General features: G+C 37.4%; 1 protein-coding gene across 14 annotated transcripts in view; it reads right to left on the bottom strand.

Moving 5' to 3' along the window:
* The window catches only part of LOC105466614 (teneurin transmembrane protein 3), a 2,765,046-nt gene that overhangs the window by 2,410,021 nt on the left and 331,387 nt on the right, over positions 1-23,638 (bottom strand). Inside the window, exon 3 of one of the 14 annotated variants that reach the window (XM_071092791.1) lies at positions 12,148-12,250. The exons of the other annotated variants lie outside the window; for them this stretch is intronic. The gene's annotated coding sequence lies outside the window, so the exon portion shown is untranslated. The remainder of the gene's footprint in view (positions 1-12,147; positions 12,251-23,638) is intronic. 14 annotated transcript variants of the gene reach the window in all.

The following is a 23,638-nucleotide window of genomic DNA, read 5'->3' on the forward strand; positions in this document are numbered from 1 at the left end:
CTCTCTGCCTTCCAGTCATCCCATCACTCCTGGGTACTGAAGCATGGACTGGAACTGTTAGGACACCCACTGTTCTGAGATCTCCCATGTACCAAGCTGCAATATTTTAAGAAATGACAGCCTCAGCTTTAGAGTGCAACTCCTTGAGTTTCTTTATAATTCTGACTTTTTAGTTGGACTCCCTTTTCATTAACTTCCTCAATCGTTCATATATGTCATCACAGAAAACTGAATCCATTATTTTCTTCTGCCTTACTTTTATTCACATTCTCCCCAAATTTGTACAAACGAATTTACAAGTCGTATTTCCTTTTGCCTCGATGGAAAAAAATATTGCTGCCACATGGAAAAAACTAGGGCATTGGAACATAGGAGGAAAAAGGACTTAGGTATTCTAAGAGTTATTTGTGCAAGAACCAGTCATTAGTTAATACCATAGACAACAAGAAGGCCAGATTCTAAAATGTAAATCCAAAACCTTTATTGTAAACTGAGAGGAGTTCAAATTCAGTTTTAATTGCAAAGTTAAAATTCCTGCCTTTTTTGCTTTTAACTCATCTTCATTTGGTCTTAAAACAAGGTTATCAAATTTTAAAAAGTCTAGCTTACACTGAATAGTATTTTAAAAATATGCTATAATAATAAAAGTGAAATGACGCTAAGCTATGATTCAATCCATTTCTTTCATTTTAATCTGAAAACTATATATATTTTCCTAACACAGTTTCAGATATCAATTTTTGTTTTACAGCTTAGATACACGTATCATTCATTCTAAGATTGTGAACACTTTAACAATATGAGACCGGAGTGGGGAAGAGAAGAAAATCACTCAAGGTGAAGGGTTAGGAGGGAGGATCTGTGGGAAGTATGGGACAGTACTGGCAGCATGAGGGATGATGTGGCCATTGAAGTCACAGGAATGTAACCCACACCAAAGAATCAATTTCAGATTTATTATCTTGCTGGCTTTATGCTGAATCTTTAATTAAAGTCATAATTTTCCAAGTTTAAAGTGATGGCTGAAGATAGTGTGCCAAATTTGGGTTTGCATTATGGCTCCAAGTCAAAATACTGCTTGTGCTCCTAGTAATAAATGGTCTGCAATAGCTCAGTAGGAACAAGCAGGCCAGAGGCAGAAACCGTGTCTGGAGGGACTATGAAGACAGGGAACCATCTCAGACCTAAAACACCACTCCTAAGTCTTCTCATGATAAGATCCCTCCTTTTGTTAGCAACTCCATTATTTTCACAGTGTCACTTATTTTCATTACATTTAGTTCTTAAGTTTAAGTCAAGTTCTTAATACAGGAATTTGCACTAATTGCCTCACGATCTCCCAGTTTCAGAAGAGCATTATAGTAAGTATATTTCCTCATAATATAATATTTTCTCTTAACATATTTACTGTATAGTCAAGAGAAAAAAACATAAAGTGGGCATAGAATACACTTAAAATACAAAAATATACATTCTGAAAGGTTATCATTTCATTGCTTAAAAAATTAGTTTTAAACCTTTCCTTTTAATGTGTAATTTTCTTATACAACAGCTTATTTCCTGCTACCTAAATTCTATTCCCATAATCCTCAAATCTGCACAAATGCATTTACCCACATGTTTAACTCTTATTTCCTTTTGCCTTAATGAAAACAACGCTGCTGTCGCATGGAAAGAACTAGGAAATTGGAAGGTGAGAGAAAAAAATAATCAGGAGTACTTCAAAAAGTACTTCATCCAAGTGTGGCAGTACACCTAAAACATCTGGAATAAGGCAGTCTGGGTTTGAGTCCAGCGCACATATTTTTGTGATCTTGAGCAAATGAATTTAATCTTTCTCAGCCTCAGTTTTGCCATATGTAAATCGGGTATACCAACATTACCTGTATCATAAGTGGCTTCTAATTATTCACTTTAATTATTAAATTAATTAAAAATTAGCAGTACCTGGTACATACACTGGTTAAAATTATTATAACAGTTTTCCTTTATCAAAAGCATTAATAATACTATATCATCACTTGAATATTCCTCTTGGCTTACCAGTAAAGAGTTAGGTATTTTGAACTGTGTTCATACAATTAATAAAATATCTTCACCCTTTTCACAGTGAAATATATTTTCAAGAATTAAGAATCTTTCATTGAAAGGTACCACAAAGAAATGTTTTAAAGTGAAATAACCTAGTTGAAATGTACCTTTCAGTATATTAGAACCCATCTGAGCTTGGTGGGACATGCCTGTGGAGAGGTCAACATATTAGGTCAAAATTGAAAGTAAAGTTTATTTGTACTTCCACCTTACTTTCCTCTTTTCAGATTCATTATGCCAACCCTTTTCATGTCCCATTACAAAGGCCTCTTGGGGCCAATCAGCATTGAACTGCAAGTCAGATGATCTGACTTCTAGAGCAAGGTCTGACTTACTCTTGTAAACTTGGGTAATTTGTTCAACCTTTCTCAATTTCCTCATTTACAAAATTAAGAAGTGGGGCAGGTGATATTGAGGTTCTTTTCAGCTCCAATAGGCTATAATTCTGCTCCATTAATGGATGCTTGATTTCTTCGAACAGCTTCAAATTTTATGTAAAATTTCCATTTTGATGAAGGAATAAAAGTATAAGAAGTTGAAGACTCTTGATTCAGTTTTATCATGAGCTCTTGACAGACTCCATATTTCTTATTCATTTTAATTATTAAACCAAGTCCACTTTAAAGGTTGAGCCTCAAGTTTAATGTAAATTCCATCCCCTCGCTTATGGTTACTACTAGACTATTGACCTGAGGCTTAGGGGACCTCAGGTTGGAGATGGGACAGTGGTCTGTCTGCTCCTTGACTTCGCCATTCATCTTTGTATTTGGAGTGATAAAGAAGAAGGTATCTTTGGTCTAGATTTATGATAACTGCCCTCTTGTTTAATCTAAAGCCCAGATCACACCGTGTTAGGGAATGACAAAGGAAATGGGGGAGTGAGAGGGAGGGAAGGTATCTTTGGATATCATTGATAGAAAGGGAGGTCTTACTGTAACTTAGTCTGTTTCTATCTATTACTGGTTGCCATCTTCAAACATGACATCTTCAAAGGGCAAGACCTTGCAACACTGACAATAAAACTTTTCCAATAAGTTAAATCTCAAAGAAGTGTGAAATCATAATACCTATGAATTAGGAAACCCCTAACAATTCTATAAAGAAAGGAATAAGAGAAATTTATAACATTGATTTCTTTCTGTAACAAGTTTGATTCAGTGCTGAAAAGTCCTCACCAATTGAGCAAAAAGAGAAAGGTCTTATTTGCAATTGAGCACCTATACAATGCCTTCTTTTAAAATATTTTGAATAAAATTTTGTATGTCTCCTTTCTTTGAAGAATTAATTACAATTTTTCATTTTTGAAGAACACTGATCTGATGAACAACAGAAGATGGGACAACATAGTGATGGTGAATAGGGAATTTTAATTACTCCTAAAAGACAAATAAACATTGTCCCAGTAGACCTGGGGTGTTAAAATAATGTGATCATTGTGTCTGAATTTTTATTTTTTAAAAGACTGCTTTTTTCCTTTGTGAGATAATCTATTTTGAGTATTGTTTTCAGAAAAGCTTTTAAAAGAAGTTTTAAAGATTTCATTTTAATCTGGCCCAGAAAGCAAGATTTTCATGTTTAACACAGAATATGTAGAACTCAGTAATGAACAAATGACAGTATTGTTCCTGAGAAGTTCTACATTTTATTTTTTTAGTCTTATGAAATGTCATAGAGATCATCAGGCTTTGATGGTTGAAACATATCATAGTTACCTTTTTTTTTTCCTAAACCTTATTTAAAGACAAATTAATGAGTGCCAGTTACAGTTACCCATTGATTCTGCTTAGCTGTGCTGTTCATAGAGTTAAATGGTAGTGAAACATAAACAGCATATTTGGTGGTTTCTGTGGCCAAGGCCATCAGTACCCAAGGTGGCCATGAGGTGTTAGGGGCTGTGGAAGGGAGTGATGAGGCTGAAGCACAGACATTTATTGGCATCGGCCCTCTCTTCCTTTCCTTATTTGTCATCCTCCCACAGGCAGATCATTACCAAAGGTCTTATCCTGTTTTTCCACGCAATAATATTGTCTTAGTCTGTTTGGTCTACCATAGACTGGGTAGTTTACAAGGAATGGAAATCTATTTCTCAGGCTACTGGAGGCTGGGAAGTCCAAGATCAAGGCACTGGCCAATCTGATGTCTGAGAAGAGCTAGATTTCCACTTCATAGATGGAACCGTCTCACTGTGTTCTCACATGGTGGATGGAGCAAGCTAGCTCTCTGAAATACCTTCTATAAGGGTACTAGCCTAGGTGCGGTGGCTCATGTCTGTAATCCCAGCACTTTGGGAGGTCAAGGTGGGCAGATCACTTGAGATTAGGAGTTCAGGACCAGCCTGGCTAACATGGCAAAAACCTGTCTCTACTAAAAATACAAAAAAATAAAAAAACTAAAAAAAAAATTAGCTGAGTGTGATGGCAGTGCCTGTAATCCCAGCTACTCGGGAAGTTAAGGCAGGAGAATCGCTTGAACCTAGGAGGTGAAGGTTGCAGTGAGTTGAGATTGTGCCACTGCACTCCTCTGGGCATCAGAGCGAGATTCTGTCTCAAAAAAAATAAATAAATAAAAGAAGGGAACTAATTCCAATCATAAAGGCACCACCCTCATGATCTAATCACCTCCTAAGGCCCTGCATCCTAACGCTATCACCTTGGTGTATGGGATTTAAACATATCCATCTTATGTGGGGAGAGGACACAAAAATTGATAGCAAATATAATATAAATTCCAAAGTCTTCTCATTTAAGTTCTACATGTGGAAAAATTATAAAAACCATAGAAAGATACTTTTCCACTCCAACACTGAAACAAGAGTTGCCTTTTTAATTCCAGAAAGATTCCACCAAACATTCACTGTTTCAGAGTAATCCCCATAGTATGCTTTATATATTATGAATCCATTGGGCAGGGGAGATGACTGGCTGTTTTATGGCCATTGTCCAGTATAGATTCAGTCTTAATAAAAATGGAAGAAAATAAACTATTAAGATAAAACTTACAAGATTTTAGAAATTACACTTATATTTGTATTTGCTTTCAAACTCTTAAACAATTATCAACCAAAATGGGAATTGAGAAGCCTTTCTGCTGTTTACAGTGATATAGCCAATTTCAGAGATTTTTCTAGGAAGAGTACCCTCTGTTTACAGCTGAGTTGACAATCTTGTCTCATATAGACATTTAGTGGGCAAAACATTCTGCACCTTAACAAGTCCCTAATGCAAACATAAAGAAGACTGATGTCTCAGCAATAACAATAACACACCATTATGCTCTTTTGTAACACGTTTTCCGTGTATGATATTGACAGATAAGAGCTTTATGGCTTAGAGCACGCTTCTTGGGGTTCATATTCTTCAAACTACCTGTCCCCTGGGATCTCACCATTTCTAAAAGGGTATATTAGACACTGTGGTAATAAGGCAGACTTTTGTTTACCAGTGTGGTATCACAAACCTTTCGAAAATGGTATGTAATTTGCTTCTCAGCGTTATGTCAGTGTATATTGCATAGTTCAACGTGTCTCAAGTTGAGCAGAAGCAATCTGTCAACGGTATGACTAAAGCTGCATAAGTGGTTTCCTGTAATATCTGATATGCACATAGACTCCACAGGTTTGCCTGCATGCAGTGTAGACCTGTCACTCGTTTTCTTTACAATCATCTTGTCTGACTGTTTTGGAGGAGAAGCTTTCCAGCTGGCATCCTAGGCCATGGGGAAAGTACTGTAACCTTCCACACCTGTACATGAAATTGCTTCTCTTAATGAGTCAGGCCCCAAGTGAGAATGAGTTAGATGTAATCCTCATTCATGCATATAAAGCCACTGACAATCTAGAACAACTAAAGACAGTGTTTCAAAATTAAAAAAAAAAAAGAACACCTAGGCCAACCTCCAGAATTATTTCAATGCAGCATTTAAAAAATGTACATTGGGCATCGCTACCTATGATTTATAGCAGCTACCGGATGTCCTTGTGCAATAATGCCCCTTAGGAAGTAAAATATAATAATCAGGTATTCTAAAATAGACACAAATCAAAGAATATGCAAACCAAGCAAAACTGCCAAATCACAACAAATTTAACTTCAGAACAATAATGCATTGAGGCTGGCTCTCATTATAGATTTGAAAATAGGTGCCATTTCAGTAGATTAAAAAATATTTTAATATAAATAATACATATTTTAAATGTGTGTGTGTGATTTCATTTATTCATACCTCGATAGGACAATAACTTGCTGAGGGCTTTAATAAATTATTTTCAATTTCATAGTACTTGTGTTTCAGATATTTACAATATGTATATGTATCCATTTAAGAGACATGAGAAAAGCCATATATACGCCAGTTGACAGAGTTTGGATATTTGTCTCCTCCAAATCACATATTGAAATGTGGCCCCCAGTGCTGTAGTTGGGGTCAAGTAGGGATTGTCTGGGTCATGGAGGCAGATCCATCATGAATGGCTTGGTGCCTCCCCACTGTAATGAGTGAGTACTAGTTCATGAGAGCTAGTTGTTTAAAAGAGCCTGCTACTTCTTTTTCTCCTCCTCCTCTTCCTCCTTCTTTCTGACCATGTGACACACCTGCTCTGCTTCTGTATCCACCAGGTTTGAAAGCTCCCTGAATCCCTCACTAGAAGCAGATCCTGGTGTCTTGCTTTCTGTGCAACCTGCAGAACTGTGAACCAAAGTAACGTATTTTATTGATACATTCCCCAGTCTCAGGTATTCCTATTCAGCAATGCCACGTGGACTACACCAGCTACCATAAAAATCCAAATTTGAAAATATTGATATTAAAGTAAAATTTAGATTTTGCAAAGTTTTCTGACTGTAAAGGGAGAATCCATAATTGTTATACCCTTTGGTGAGACTAATAATGCCATAATATTTTATCTATCGGCAGGATTATAGGAAATAATTTTATATTTGCCTAGCATGATCTCACATACCTTTAGCATGTTTAATATCTATTAGAAATATCTTTCATATACATTTTCTGGAACTTGTGCTTGCCTAGATTGTTTCTTGCAGAGCTACTTATGTTTGCATGCAAACGTAGCCTAACAGTAATGCAGGAGACACTGGTTCATTCCATATCCAGTCTTCTTCTATGTAATTGAGCCTGTTCTTGGTACCCAACAGTTAAAAACAACTGATAGATGATGCAGCTGCACAGCTCTTCAGAAAATTCACAACTGAAGGCATAGACACAAAAGAAAGCTGGGGGTTATACCATAGTGTTAGAGATGTGCTCTGAGCATGGGGTAGGTCTAGGCAGTTCACTTAGAAAGGTTAGGACAGACAAAAAAAAAAAAAAAGAGGAGAGGCTTCAGGAGAAGCCTCAGCTCTTTCTGAAGAACAAGTTGAATGGGCAAACACAAGGGGAAGCACGCCCTGTGAAAATCATGGAATGCTGGGAGAGAGGACACACTTTTGAACCTGCAAGGGTTTCACTATGCTGAGACATTCATGCCTATGAGGAAGAGACTGGACATAAAGGCAGGGACCAAAGACTCACTGTGTCATAAGCAACATGGCAAGAAGTTAAATTTTATCTTGAAAGTAATTGGTGGTGAACTGCAAGACCTTAAGCTGTATAGTGACAGAATTTGTTTGTGTTATAGAATAATAACACATTCTTACCTATCTGTCTGTAGTGAGATGAATTAAAAATGCTAATGACTGAAGATGATAAGATTCATTAGGAGGAAGCTGTAACACAGTAGATAATTTGTAACCACTGAAGTACAACAATGGATATTTAGGAGGTAAACTCTATTACCACATTATAGTTACTGACCTTTTCTTCCATTTGTTTGCTTTTATTTTTTGGTGGAGGAGGAGAGAAAATAAAAGTTTCATTAGAAAGCGAATATGTTCTCATTGTGGAATAACCTGAGTAATTTAAGAGTTATAAAAAGAAAATTAAAATTGATCTTCTCAGTGTCCTTTTACTTTTCACATTATATTTTCTATTACATTAATGAAACTTGAGTTGTTTTATATTGTATACTAACATCATTTTCATGAACTAGAAAGATTTAATTCAAATAAGTTTGACATTGATGCATTATTAACTCTTTGTTTTCGAACCTGTCAGTGGCTCTTCTGACGTCCTCAGTGATATCTTCAATGGCTCTTCTGCTGACTGTATGTGCTTGGTGCAGCTTGGAATATCACACTGCAGTGTGTAGTGTCTGGTAAACTATTTGTGCCTTAGATGAAACAAACCTCAGATCTAGCAGCAATTCAATTATTTACAAGGATGCAGTAGGTTATTACTAGATAAACACAGCTGAAACAGCAGGAAATTTGATTATTTAAAAATGTATTCCAATGTTCCAACTTAATTTAAAGTTCTGAAGTTTCCTAATAACCTACTTATTAATGTTAATGAAATATGGGATTAAGATATATTCAGAAAGAATATGCTTTTGATAATCCCAAATATTAATGGATTTATGGCAATAAATTGATTCATAAAGAGCTAATCAAAATTGGGCAAAATTGGACAATATGTCATAAATGTGAAATCAATCATGTAAGGCAGAAGAGAAACCAATGAAATACTTTAGAAAGAAAACTGAAGTAAAGTTCAAGTTAACATGTAGCCAGAAATAATGATGAAACAATGGAAATCACAAATATGATTTTCTGATTGTATCCAAGATAAAGTGTCTGCTAGAACAGAAGATGATCATAAAAATAGACTTCCTTAATGGGCTGAAGAAAGTATTACTTTGTGGCCATGAGTTTGGAAATGAAATGTAATAGGTTTCATCGAAGGTTGAAATGAAACCTTTTTCTTCCCCTCATCTATGGCAACTATTCAGTTCTCTTACTGTGATTCCACATTTATGAAATAATCTTTCTGAATTAAAATTGAATTTTCCAACTGGGAAGTGAGTACGTAATATGAGTTTGTTCAATCAATTAATCAATGAATATTTTTGAACCAAGAATTATTTGATAAATCATAGCACAAGAAAGAGAGAGCAAACAGGAGATTATATATTTTTAAAATGTAAAATATAGAATATTAACTAATGTGAAATACAAGGATGGTCCTCTGAAAGCCAGCTATAATATAAAGAACATTTAAGAGAATATATATATGTGTGGATACATATGTTTACATGTGGATATAGAAACACATTCATCAGTAAAAGAAAACAAGAAAATTGTCCCCATGATCACATTGTATTGTATTTCTGTGAATGAAGGACAATTACATGAATTTGCGCAATATGAGCTGACTTTTATGATCTGAGTAATGACAGACAAGCTAGAAGATCAGAGCCAATGTAGTATGACATCAACATTTTTAATGCATTAATTTGACAGTATTAATTGGGCACCTTCTGTGTTCAGAACGTATTCCAGACTAGTAACACAATAGGGATTAAAACAGACAAAGTCCCCACGCTTCAACTTTCATTCTAATGGGCAAGGAAGGGAATAACAAACAAATCCATTAAAACATACATCAGGCAGTAATAAGTGATATAACAAAAATACAAAGGAAGATAAAGGAGTAGGGCCATTCCACGGTGGGGAAAGGATACTTACTTAGGTAAGGTGTCTAGGATAACCTTTCTTGTAAAATAACGTTTGAGCAGAAACATAAAGGAAATTTTAGAGAGTAAGCTCTGCAGAGAGTCAAAAAAGGGTATTGCAAGTGAAGAGATCTACAGAAGCAAATAACCCTGATGCAAGAGCATGCTTGGCAGCTTCTGTGAAGTGCAAGAAGTGCAGTACATAAGGGAGGTATGTGCAGGATGGAGGGAGGAAAGAGAGGAGGAGGTCAAGTATGATGTTGCAGACACTGGGGTAGATTATGTAGGGACGTATAGGCAGGAGCAGAGCACATCCAGTTTGTCGGGGAATGTGCCTGTTGACACATGTTGTCTGGATTACCAATTAATCCTTTTTCCAGGAGAAAGAACACCTAGGTTTGCATGGGAAGTTATATGGATACCCTAGTAATAGCTCATTAAAATGATTTTAGTTTTTGCACTTAGTAAAGTGGGAAGTTATTGAAAGATTTTTATCAAAGATAGGACAAATCTTAATTCACATGTTAAGTGACACTTTGGCTGGTGGACTAACCAGACACTGTAGTAGCACAAGGGGAAACGAGAAAATCGTTCAAGAAGAACACTAAAATAATCCAACTAAAAGTTTTGCTGTGGGCTGGGCAAGGGAATTTCTGTTGGATGTGGGGAGAAGTAGTAGGACACTTCTTATTTGCTGATGGATTGGCTGTGGGATAGTAGAGAATGAAGAGTCAAGGGTGATTCTAAAGGTTTTATCCTCAGGACCTAATTGGATGAAGTTGCCATTTACCAAGATAAACAAGGATTGGGGTGGATCAGGGCTTAGGAATGGGGAAGTCAGGAGTTTGGATTAGGTGTGCTACATTTGAGACAGCTACTAGACATCCAAGTGTAACTAACAGTATGAGAGTACGAGTCTAGTGTTTGGGGGGAGGTGTAGGTTGGAAGTATAAATCTGTAAGATGGTATAGAAAGGCATAAGCCTAGATGAGATCACATAGGGGTTACCTAGGTGAAATGGACTGAAGTTTCAAGGATGGCACATCAATGTTAAGGAGTTAGGAATATGAGGCCGGGTGCGGGGGCTCACGCCTGTAATGCCAGCACTTTGGGAGGCTGAGGCTGGCAGATCACGAGGTCAGGAGATTGAGACCATCCTGGCTAACATGGTGAAACCCCATCTCTACTAGAAATACAAAAAATTAGCCAGGCGTGGTGGTGGGCGCCTGTAGTCCTAGCTATTTGGGAGGTTGAGGCAGAAGAATTGCTTGAACCCGGGAGGCGGAGGTTGCAGTGAGCCGAGATCGCGCCACTGCACTCTAGCGTGGGTGACAGAGCCAGACTCCGTTTCAAAAACATAATAAATAAATAAATAAATAAATTTTAAAAAAAGTTATGAAGATGAGAAGAAACCAGCAAAGAAAACAAAACAAATGGCCAGTGAGGGAGGAAGAAAAATGAAAGCAACAGCACACCAAGAACGAAATACAGTTTCAGGAGAGGAGGAGCAACACTGTCAAATGAGCTAAGGAGGGAAAATCAACTTCTGAATTTAAAAATTCTGATGACATTAGTGGCTTCAATAGTAGAAATTATGGCAGAGTAGTTTCAAGAGCTATTTCAAAGGAATTGCATGTGGTGAATATGGGTGACATTTTAAAGGAGTTCTGATGTAATTTGGCAGCAGAGAAATGAAGCAACATCTGGATGAAGGGAGGGTTTTTCATGGAAGGGAAAAAATTTTATCACAGTTTGAAAGCTGGTGGGAATGACCCAGTAGAAAGAGAAGAATTGATGTATGAGATAGGAGGGAGATAATTGCTAGGGTAAAATAATTGAGTAGAAGACAGAGATGAGATCTAGTGGAGATGGGATCTAGTGAAGGTAAGAGGGTAGAGGGCTGATGGGAACAGAGGAAGGTTCTTCCCTACTTTTTCCTTCTTTCCGCTGCATGGGAACTAAGGTCAGCAGCTCACAGTGATGATACAGAACGGGGAGTTAGACACATTGACAGAAAAAGACATAAAATAATTACTTAGGGAGATGAAGCATGAGGAAGAAACCAAGAAAGCATAAGAGGGCTACTAAAGAGAGATTAAGAGTCATTGAGCCCCGAGGTCATAAATTTAAAGCAAGAAAACAATTGTCTTCAGGCGCAATAGAAATGGAAGAATTGTAAAATAGGTTTAGGATTTATAAGGTTAATTTAAAGAAGGAAGAGAAGGGCAAGGGAGTTGGTATAAATAAGGGAATTCCGGAGGGCATAGTTAAGGTGTTTGGATACTCTGGCAGAAGAGGAAGGAAAGATCAGATTAGGGAAGAGGCAGAGAACCTGTGAGTGTGAGGGTGATGAGGGCATGGCAAGGGTGAGTGAAGAGCTTTTTCAGCAAATGCTTTAGACAGCACTAATGCACACGACAGGATTGGTACTGGAATAACCAAGCCTCCTTGTGGTAGAAAGAGTAGTCGGGAGCAAGGTATGGGGAACTCACCAGAGCAGGAGTAGCTGTGAGCATCGCCAATTACTACTCTCCATTTAAATGAAGAAGGTTGTACTAAAGTGATGAGTCCTTAGTCTTAGGGATGAAATCACACCTGAAACACAGTGATAAAGTGTGTAGACGATAGCATCATTTGCTGCCTTTAGTCTTTCATACAAGGAGATTTTTATCTAGTCTAGGAGCTTTCAAACTGTTCCACACAATCTTGGAGAAATATACAAGTTCTCAGAGCCACCCTGTAGGAGAAGTTGAAGTAAAACTGTTCCCAATGCTTGGCTCCAAACCAGAGAAGTTAGGACTAACCTTGTTGTAAAATAAATATGCTGAGATTAAGCATGATTTTTAAAAAGTTTTACTATTAAAAATAAACAGACCAAAAAAATTAAAAAATCATTGATCTTCTCCAAACTACAGGTTATTATCATAACCTTGCTTAAGATTACTTTGCTAGAAAGCAGTGAAGCCAAGATTTAAACAGAAAGATGTCTATTTCTAAAGTTCATGTCACTTTTGTTATACTTAAACTCGATACAGGCTTAACTCTTACAGTTATTCCACTATTCTGCACTTGTTACATTTATTTTACTTGACGTATATTAGTGCATCTGGCCAAAAGTAGTTCTTAATGAATACATTTGCAATTTCTGAGTTTAAGGGAGGCTATTTTTTAAGTTAACTTTTTAAAGAAATTATTTTCTCAGGAGACTGAAACAAATCTTTTTTATTTATCCTTAGAAATTTTTAGGCTTTGGAAGTTTCGTGTGAATACAAAAAAGTCAACACCAAGAGTTGATATGATACTTAATATTGGCCTCTAGGGAGTCGTAAGTCCTGGAGGAGTGTCTTGCAATTCTTATGTGACACCTGGCATGAAAAATACAAAAATCAATTATGAGAAGACTTTACCTTAGATCTAGACTGTGAACACCACTCTTGAGAATAGGACCTTGTAGTAATCAAGACATAACCCTGCCGAAGATTGCTAGACCAGACAAAGAAACACCACCATCATTCTTCTTAAAATGTAAATAGTAAGTAATACCAATTTTCTTTAAGGCAACCATCTTATCAGGGTAAGTCTGTGAAAGACACGGTTGTTTAACAAGTCACCAGGGGAATACTTTGGAATTGAAGCACTAACATCACAGCAACTAGACAGTGCATATTTATATAAACACCTTGTCAAATGTAAGTAGTATTTTTCCCAGCAGACACAGTGAAAAATATACTTCACTCTTGGTCAATTCTAATTGAAAAACTAACTAACTAACTGCTAGATGAAGAATTCTTGGAAAAGTTGCTCTCCTAGCACTGGGTCTTGCAAGATAATGCCAGCATCCTGAAGACAAAATTGGGTAGAAAATGAAATAAAAGTGTAACAAAAGATCAGTGAAGAATTAGCGATAAAATCGGCGGGAAATCCAGAGTGCTTCAAACAATAGTTCAACCAGCTGACGACTGATAAACCCGGGGGTGCTGGGAAACCAAGCACGGTGATAAAAAGCCGTAGGAAAACGGGAAACACCGGCAGGAAACTATGGAAGCTGCCAGGGGGTCCACTGAAAAGTTAATTGAAGCAACAAGCTGAGAGCTTTGGAAGTCAGAGAGCAGGCTCCTGGAGACGGATGGAGAACAGTGGCAAGAGGAAACTGATGTGCCAAGAACCAAGAGAGCTGAATGAATGAAGAAGTAGCAACCTCAGCCAAGTCTTGAGTAATTCTTGGCCATCGACAAGGGCTACAGATGTAACTCTAGCCACTAGCAAACAAAAAAAGCAGGCAGCCACATGTCAGATGGAGCATAAAATGTGCGTTTGAATTATGTGGAAAAATATTTGTAGTCTTTTCTGTTACATACTTATTTCAATCAACTTAAATCTAATCCCTCATTAAAAAAAAAGAAAAAATCATGAACCAAAACTCCAACAAATTACTTTGTGCTAGCACAATTCAGAAAAGTAATCGATGATGATGTGCTGGCCCAAGCAGTTAATAATAAATTATAGACACTGAAGTTTCAGTCTTTGGGTTTTGAAGACATGATAATGTTGGGGAAAAAAAAGGAAGTTGAGGCCAGGCACGGTGGCTCACACCCCTAATCCCACCACTTTGGGAGACAGAGATCGGATTAGGGAAGAGGCAGAGAGCCTGTGAGTGTGAGGGTGATGAGTGAATGGCAAGGGTGAGCGAAGAGCTTTTTCTGCAAATGCTTTAGACACCAGCGGGGAGAGGGAGACAGTGAGGGGAGGATCGCTTGAAGGCAGGAGTTTAAGACTAGCCTCGGCAACATAGCGAAACCTGCTCTCTGCAAAAAAATTAAAAATTAGCCAGGTGTGGTTGTGCGTGCCTGTAGTCCCAGCTACTCGGAGGCTAAGGTGAGAGGATCGCTTGAGCCTAGGAGTTCAAGGCTGCAGGGAGCTATGATCCACCACTGCACTCCAGCCTGGGCAACAAAGCAAGATCCTGTATTTAAAAAAATAATTAAATAAACAACAACAACAACAACAGAAAGATGAATTTTTCTGCCTACACGTTCCTGGAAGATGGTAGATTTACACAGGGGTTGCTCTTGGTCTCTATGTTTTTATGAAACATACTTGCTGGGAGTATGAGTCAACACATAGAAGAATTTGTTGGTGGATGCTGTATGTGAAAAGGCACAGGGAACATTAAAAAGGCATGCCAGATCAGACTCCACAAAAAAGATCCTTAAAGAAGCATTTATCTTTTGGTTCCAACTGTAGAAAATAGACACATTAAGAGGAGAGATGTGCAGAGCGGAGTATCCGAGCAAGCGCAGCTGAAAAGAGATAACCTCCACTTCTGAATAATTGCATTTGAAAGAGAAACCGTTATAAAATATCTTGAAGAATACAGACCACGTGTGTTGAATTTGTAGAACTAATTTATTTTTTAGAGTTTTTAAGTGTGTTTTCTGACTAGCAAACAGGAAACTGGTACTACTGTCGGCACTACTGTAAAATAAATGTAATTAGAGAGCTATGCATAATTCCTCTTTTTGATAAAATAAAAAATAAGAGTATTGGCCGGGCACAGTGGCTCACGCCTGTAATCCCAGCACTTTGGGAGGCCGAAGCGGGCAGATGACCAGTCAGGAGTATGAGACCAGCCTGGCCAACATGGCAAAACCCTGTCTCTACTAAAAATACAAAAATTAGCCAAACCCCATCTCTACTAAAAATACAAAAATTAGCTGGGCATGGTGACAGGCACCTGTAATCCCAGCTACTCAAGAGGCTGAGGCAGGAGAATCCCTTGAACCCAGGGAGGCAGAGGTTGCAGTGAGCCGAGATCATGCCACTGCATGCACTCCAGCCTGGGTGACAAGAATGAGACTCTGTCTAAAAAAAAAAAAAAAAAAAGTATTTTCACCATTCATTACAAAAACGTCTCCACCTTTGCATTATTTAACTTATTTATCAAAAATTAAATAAGTTCTCTCAAGACAGTATATGTATAAAATGATAAAAGAATTAAGGAAAAGACAAAGTTAATTAGGCAAAGTTAATTAGACTGAAACGAATGGCATTTTAAGCTAGAGAAGAGAATTAAATATTTTCTTTCTTTTTTTTTTTTGAGACGGAGTTTTGCTTTTTCACCCAGGCAGGAGTGCAGTGGCTCTATCTTGACTCACTGCAACATTCGCCTCCCTGGGTTCAAGCGATTCTCCTGCCTCAGCCTCCTGAGTAGCTGGGTTTCAGGCACCTGCCACCACGCCTGGCTAATTTTTTGTATTTTAGTAGAGACGGGGTTTCACCATGTTGGCCAGGATGGTCTCGATCTCCTGACCTCGTGATCTGCCAGTCTCAGCCACCCAAAGTACTGGGATTGCAGGCATGAGCCACCATGCCCAGCCTAAGTTTTGTATTTTTGTAGAGGCAGGGGTTTCACATGTTGTTCAGGCTGGTCTCGAACTCTTGACCTCAGGTGATCCACCTGCCTCGGCCTCCCAAAGTGCTAGGATTACAGGCATGAGCCACTGCACCCGGCCAAAGAATTAAATATTTTCAAGAAGAATGTAGTAGAATCAGCAATTAGATGTGGAAATATCACATTCTTAAAATAATATTCATTAATGTGAATTATTTAGAATGAGTAAGACAGTATAAAAATTTCAAGTACAAAGTAACCTAACATCAATTATACAAGAAGATTCTACATTTCTGGTATAATACAAAGTTCTTGATTTTACTGACTTTTTTTTTAATATCACAACTAATGTCACAACTGTAAACTAATATTTTAGAATGTAAGACCTATGAAAATGATTTGATAAAAGATGAACATTGTAAAAAAAGGACAGCCTGTTCTGTAGAATAAGCTAAATCTCCAGGGTATAAGCTTTTGGACGTTTGGCTCATAGAAGCAGAAATGAATTTTGTGAAATTTACATGGAATGTGGTTTTAATTTACATTTATGTTAAGCTGATTTGAATGAAAAATTTAAAAACACATACAAGTTCAAAAACAAAATAACGTGCGTGAAAGATGTAAAAAATCAACTTGAAGTCATTTGTTTATTTGATGAGTTCAGTAGAACTTGACTCTGGTGCTAGAGAACATCATTTTCTGCTATAATCATTATGCTTTCTTAAACTGTCATTTATTGAATATTGATTATTTTTTGTGAATTGTGATTACATATATGTGTATAATCATACATGTGATATATCTGTAATTATATATAATTATAATATTAGATGTAATTATATATGTATATAATTATAGAGTAATTAGAGGTAATTATATACATATACAGTTCCATATAATTATATATCATATATTCATATATAATATGAATTATATCACATGTGTAACATATAAGTCTATATGTAATTATATAGACATATATGATATGTAATAAATATTAATAAATATTATATATGTATACACATATATGCCTATAATACATAATGATATATTTGATTAATTATATATGTGATATGTATGTAATTCCATTTGTTCCTTAGTGGAGGTGTTTTTATCTCCATCTTATAAATGAAGAAGTTGAGAATTAGAGAACCGATACATGAATATGCCAGAAATTCATACGGGCAAGGTCAACACAATTAGACACGTTACCCATGTTCATTGATAAAGTACAAGAAACTATGCAAGGAACCATGACTGTGGTCGTATTTTATAAGCAGCAATTTTCAGAATGAACTAAAATTAAAACATATTTTTAAATATACCTCTGGAAAACTAGAAATCTCCTGCATTCACTGTATGCAAAGGGCATGAAAGTTTTATGTTATGTCCTCAGATTTTCTTCTAATTTTTTTAATTCATTGAAGCATTGATAAATTAGCCTGATAAATTAGAAGAGAGGTAAAGAGAGAAAAATGTCTCTGATAATTGTTAGCCATATGAAATAGTGGGAGAGGATCAGACCTTGTGTCAAAAGACCAGAGTTGGAAACCTAGCCCTTACACTATTAAGTTTGAACAAACCAAATATCCTCCTTAAACCTCAATTTCCTCCTCTGCAAAACAGGATAACAACACTGAACTATCTCCAGACAGGTTTCATGAGGCTCAAAGGAGATTCTGCTCACTAAAGCAATTTGCAAAACTAAGTTGCTATCCTCTCTTAAGCTTAAAATTTGATTATTAACAATGTCTCTATTTTCCTATATACATCTTTGCACACTAACCTGTTCTTTTGTTTTTATCAAAATATTTAGCACTATATTATAAAACATTTATTTTACTGTGTGCCAAGGAAACTAGAAGAAAAGGAAAGCATTGTGTGGTGAATAAAAATAGCTCTTATTTTGGTTTACATTTCAAACTTTTGAGAAATTGAACAGTGAACAACATTTTAGAAAATACAAAAGTTTTAAAACCTCCTGTGGAATGAATGCTACAGGAAGGAAGCGGGCTTTGAATATGTACAAAGGAAGAGAACACGAGGCTCCATGCGGTCTGATCTCCTTACAATGCCTAACAGCCACAGACATATAAGCAACAGAAAAATTCAGAATGTACATTTTCATAATTCCCCTAGTATACACGTATGCAATGAATGGAAAGTCAAAATAAATGGATGTAGAATGAAAGTAATAAAATAGACATTTCTAGCTGGTCTTGGTGGAAACATAAATAAGCATCTTTCAAAATTCAAATATATCACATTTCTTAGGAAATGTTACAAGCACCTATGGATTAAAGACATTTTCTAAATAGCTGTGAAAGTACTTGATTTAGCAACAAATCTTTGCAAATATCTAATCCTAAAAAATACGAATTAATCTGAATCAACCTATTCAGAAACTCTTATTTATTTATTTATTTATTTAGAGACGAAGTCTAACCCTGTCTCCCAGGCTGGAGTGCAATGGCGCGATCTTGGCTCACTGCAACCTTCGCCTGCCAGATTCAAGTGATTCTCCTGCCTCAGCCTCCTGAGTAGCTGGGATTAGAGGTGCATGCCATCACACCTGGCTAATTTTTTGTATCTTTAGTAGAGACAGGGCTTCACCATGTTGGCTAGACTGGTCTTGAACTCCTGACCTCGTGATCCACTCACCTTGGCCTCCCAAAGTACTAGTATTACAGGCATGAGCCACCGCACCCGGCTGACTTATTCAGAAATTCTTACTGAATTTTATTTTGAAATATAATATTGATAAATGTGTTAAAAATCAAATCTCTTACATAAAATAGGTTGAAATTGTTACACAAAAACATATTTTCTGCCCCAAATATAATACATCGTTAAATGTGTCACCTTGAAAACAAATATGTATTTAAAAGAGGTTGATTAGATTGTATCATGAAATAAAATCCAATTTAATAGTATAATCGAAAAAGCCATTTTAATTGTGGTTAGTCAAATAGAAGTAGGGTTTTATGGATTCTGTAATCAATTATTTCTGTGTCCTTTCAATGTTTGAACAATTATGTACAATTCCAGACCCATATCAAAATTTGGACTTCATTTGTTTGGCAATGAAATGGCACTTACTGTAATGAACAATCAACTAATTGAGAGCCAAGAACCTTCCCTGAATACTCACTACATTTAAGCATGTTTCTAGGACTGGACATGTACAAATCATTCTAATATGGATTCTGCACTTGAGGATTGAAGAGCGTATATACAAGGAAGACAGATATTTATTTATTTTTATTATGCTTTAAGTTCTAGGGTACATGTGCATTTACAGTAGGTATCTCTCCTAATGCTATCCCTCCTCCTTTCCCCCACCTCACGACGGGCCCCGGTGTGTGATGTTCCCCATCCTGTGTCCAAATGTTCTCATTGTTAATTCCTATGAGTGAGAACATGAGGTGTTTGGTTTTCTGTCCTTGTGATAGTTTGCTGAGAATGATGACTTGCAGCTTCATCCAGATATTTAAACCGACATCATAGGCGGTAGGAAACATAAGAGAAGGAAGAGAAAAAGGAATGTTTTGAGACACATAAGAACATGAGTGGGGAAGGCAGGAAAATTATTTACAAAAATAGTGGCATTTTCCTAAGGAGTTGCTAATCAAAGAGGCTTTCGATAGTTGGAAATGGTAGCTTCTAGCATTGGAATCGAAATCTAGGCATCAAAATATGATAAGGGCAACATGAGAGTGAAACTGTAGATGATTTGAGAAAATGCTGCTATTGTACCTGCTGCAAGCTGGGAGTGGTGGCATTTTCCTCTGGGTGGGTGGGTAGAGGCTGGGGGCACAGTGCCAACAGGCTCCATCATTCTTATGCGCAAGCTTTTGAAAGTTTTTCTGCACAAAACAGGATGTGAATGAAGGTTTTAAACAGGACAATGATGTGATAGATCACAGGTGAGGCTGGGCCACAGAACAAGGAGGTCAGAATCAGGGAAAGGAGTTAGAAACGCATCTCGAGAGTCAGGGCTGATGACCTAAAGGGCTCTGAGTCAAATGAAAATGAAGGACCCTTTGTTCAAGAAGCAACAGTGTGTTGAATGTGAAGATACGTAATACCAGGTCCTTTCTTCTATGTTTTTGATGTATCACGGTATTTTCTTTGCTGTTTAACGCCCACTCCCTCAGGTGTGGGGATACCAGCGGAGAGAGCGTTGATCTGCAACTTGGTGAGCCACACCCCATTGCTGCCTGAGGCCCCCTCCTACCAGCCTCTGAACAAGCACTGTCTAACCAGGGCAAGGAAATCAGTCCTCCTTTCCCAAAGCATGCAGCCCCAGAGGATTGCAACCTCCATGCCATAACAGGATGGGGCCTGGGGAGAGGCTTACCCACGTCCAGCTGCCCACCAAACTCTGCGGTGCTGCTAGCTCAGGTCGGTGATGGTTGCTGTCATTTCCTGTCCTGAGATGCTATGGAGCAGGCACCCAACCTTAACCTTTTCAGGGCCAGCACTCTGATCCCCACTCAAGACAGAGGCAGAAGGAGTCATGGGGCGGGAGTAGTCATTAGACAACCAGGAGGTGGCCCAAGTGGCTGAGAACCTTTCTCAAGGAGGCAGGAAGGTGTCAGGAGGTGAACCATGTGAGCTGAGACTCCCAGTCCTCATTCCATGCTCTTTTGCTTCTTCAGCCTTCTCTTACGAAACTCAAATTCAATGATGCAATTATTAAGAATTTTAAGATGGTGATCTCAGAGTATCAAACCCAAGTGCAGAGCCTTTCTGGGTGTGAAGCCCTATGTGATTACACTAGTTGCATGCCCATGAAGCTGGTGCTGCCAATAGTCACACCATTAGATACCAGAAATCTAGAATAAGACATTTTTTTTTGAGACCCCACCTAGGCTGGAGTGCAGTGTCACAATCATAGTTCATTGCAGCCTCAACTTCCTGGGCTCAAACAGTCCTCCCACCTTAGCCTCCCAAGTAACTGACTATAGGTACATGCCATCATGCCTAGCCAATTTATTTTTATTTTTTGTAATGATAGGGTCTCACTATGTTGCATAGGCTGGTCTCAAGCTCCTGGAGTCAAGCAATCCTGCCTTGGCTTCCCAAAGTGTTGGGATTATAGGCTTGAGCCACCACACCAGACCAACACACTATTAATTGGAATAAAAATGGGTAGAGAGAGCAAAGACTAAACCTGTAAGTATGAAGTGTATGACTAGATGGACCATTAGACACACAATTTGAGTACTAGAGGTCGAGAAAAATAACGAAAATTCTGGATAATGAGGTGAATAATGATATTAACCAAGAAAGAACCTCAGAGGGGGAATATATGAATTTTGTGAAGGAAGGAGACAACAGATTTGATTTAAGACCCACTGCTTTTAAGATGACTACTGGATATATAAGCAGAGAAATCAAGAAAGCTGGTAGAAGTATGATCTGGATCCTGGTTAGAGGAGAACAGAGTTGAAAATAATTCACATAGATTTTACAGTGGAAGCAGTAGTGAGTAGAAATAGGTAAGTAGGCCAGGCACGGTGGCTCACGCCTGTAATCCCAGCACTTTGGGAGGCTGAGGTGGGCAGATCACAAGGTCAGGAGATTGAGACCATCCTGGCTAACACGGTGAAACCTCATCTGTACTAAAAATACAAAAAATTAGCCGGCGTGGTGACGGGCGCCTGTAGTCCCAGCTACTTGGGAGGCTGAGGCAGGAGAATGGCATGATCCTGGGAGGTGGAGTTTGCAGGGAGCCGAGATTGTGCCACTGCACTCTAGCCTGGGTGACAGAGCAAGACTCTGTCTCAAAAAAAAAAAAAAAAAAAAAAAAAAAAAAAAAAAAAGATAAGTATATTCTGTTCCAGAAATGTCAGAAATGTGTGCCTGGCCCAGGAGAGGTCAATATAATTGTCTTGGTTTTGAAGAATAAAACTGTCAGTCAGCAAAACTTCACAAGTGGTTCGCTATCACTCACTTAGGCTTAACTCAGCCCTTAAATTTTTCCAACTATTAATGAATGAATACAGACGTAGCAGGCAAAGACTCAATACAGAGCCTTTTTTAACAGTGGAGAAAGATTCAACAAAGTGGTCAAGATGGTAGCTGAAGAAACAAGGAAATCTTTACTGACAAGTAAGGTGCACTAGACGATTTGTGTCTCCTCACATTCCTATGTTGAAACCACAGTCCCCAACGCGGTGATAGTAGGAGGTGGACCCTTTGGGAGATAATTTTGTTCCTGAGGATGAAGCACTCATTAATGGGATTAGTGCCCTAGAAAAGAGATCCCCTAGAGCATTCTAGCCCTCTTTCTGCCATGTGAGGATATAAGGAGTCTGCAGTCTGCAACCTGCAACAGGACCTTCACTAGAACCCAGCTATGTGGGCTCCCTGATCTCAGATTTGCAGTCTCCAGAGCTCTGAGAAGTACATTTCAGTAGTTGATAAGCCACCCAGTATTGTACTTTGTTAGAGCAGACTGAACCAAGACATAAGCCAAGAGATCGAAGAAGTCAACATTTTCTATTTACTGATTTTGACATATAAATCCAGGTAAGTAACCAGTTAACTAATTGATTCATTTAGAAGTATAATTTCCACAGGTTTTTAAAAATTAATTTTGAGTATCTGAAAGAAAAAGTAGTTTATCCTTAGATCTTTTAATAGTAATCGAAGCAGGCATTTACTCCATGCTCTTTCACATACAAAGGCATGTTTTCTAATCTACGAATAAACTTTTATCAACTTGGTGGAGATATCAGGAGGCTACTGTAATGATCACAGGTTGTTTCTCACAATTTAAAATTTTAACTCTACTTCTACTCATTCATCTATCCTCTACACTTTTTTGAATCTTTTAACATTAAGTTCATAAACTGTTTATTCCAAAAAGTTAGTTATATTCAATGATTATGTTGGATATATAGAGAATACATCTCTAAGAAACATATATTATTTTGCTTACTGTTTATTTAGGGATTAGTATTAACATGTATATATTTATCAGTTTTATATATACATGTTTGCATATATATACACAAATATGTATATGTGTGCCTATATACAGAAATATGCAAATATGTGCCTAGATATTTACATGTATAAAAGCTACATGGATATATGTTATATATATATATGATGTCATTTATTTTAAAAACCAGAGCATGAAAGAATGTTACTGTGCTGTATCATTACATTCAAATTAAAGGTTAACTACTGTGAGAGGGGTTCTATAATCAAATCATGGCCGGCCTATTGTGAGTGTCCTCCCTTTTAAACAGCAGGATTTCTTCCATACCGTATGTGCCATATAATTAGTTCACTTCAATGCAATACTTTAATGAAGACCAGTTTAATTAAATTAAATTTCTCCCTTGTGTTGACTCGATCAAAATGCATCATCCCCTCATTACAATGTTATCTGTAGGAGTTCAACATTCCAAGTGCTATAAGGAGGGTTTATTTTAATGATGGCCACAATAATAAACTGTCCTTTATGGAGTTCCACAATGCAATTTCATAACTGAAAATTTCATATTAAGTTCACAGCATATGCATTTCAGTTCCTAATTAGTATAGTCTGTTTATGTTGCTTTATTAGAGTTAAT

This window comes from Macaca nemestrina, chromosome 3 (genome assembly GCF_043159975.1).
Source record: "Macaca nemestrina isolate mMacNem1 chromosome 3, mMacNem.hap1, whole genome shotgun sequence".
Classification (NCBI taxonomy): Eukaryota; Metazoa; Chordata; class Mammalia; order Primates; family Cercopithecidae; genus Macaca; species Macaca nemestrina.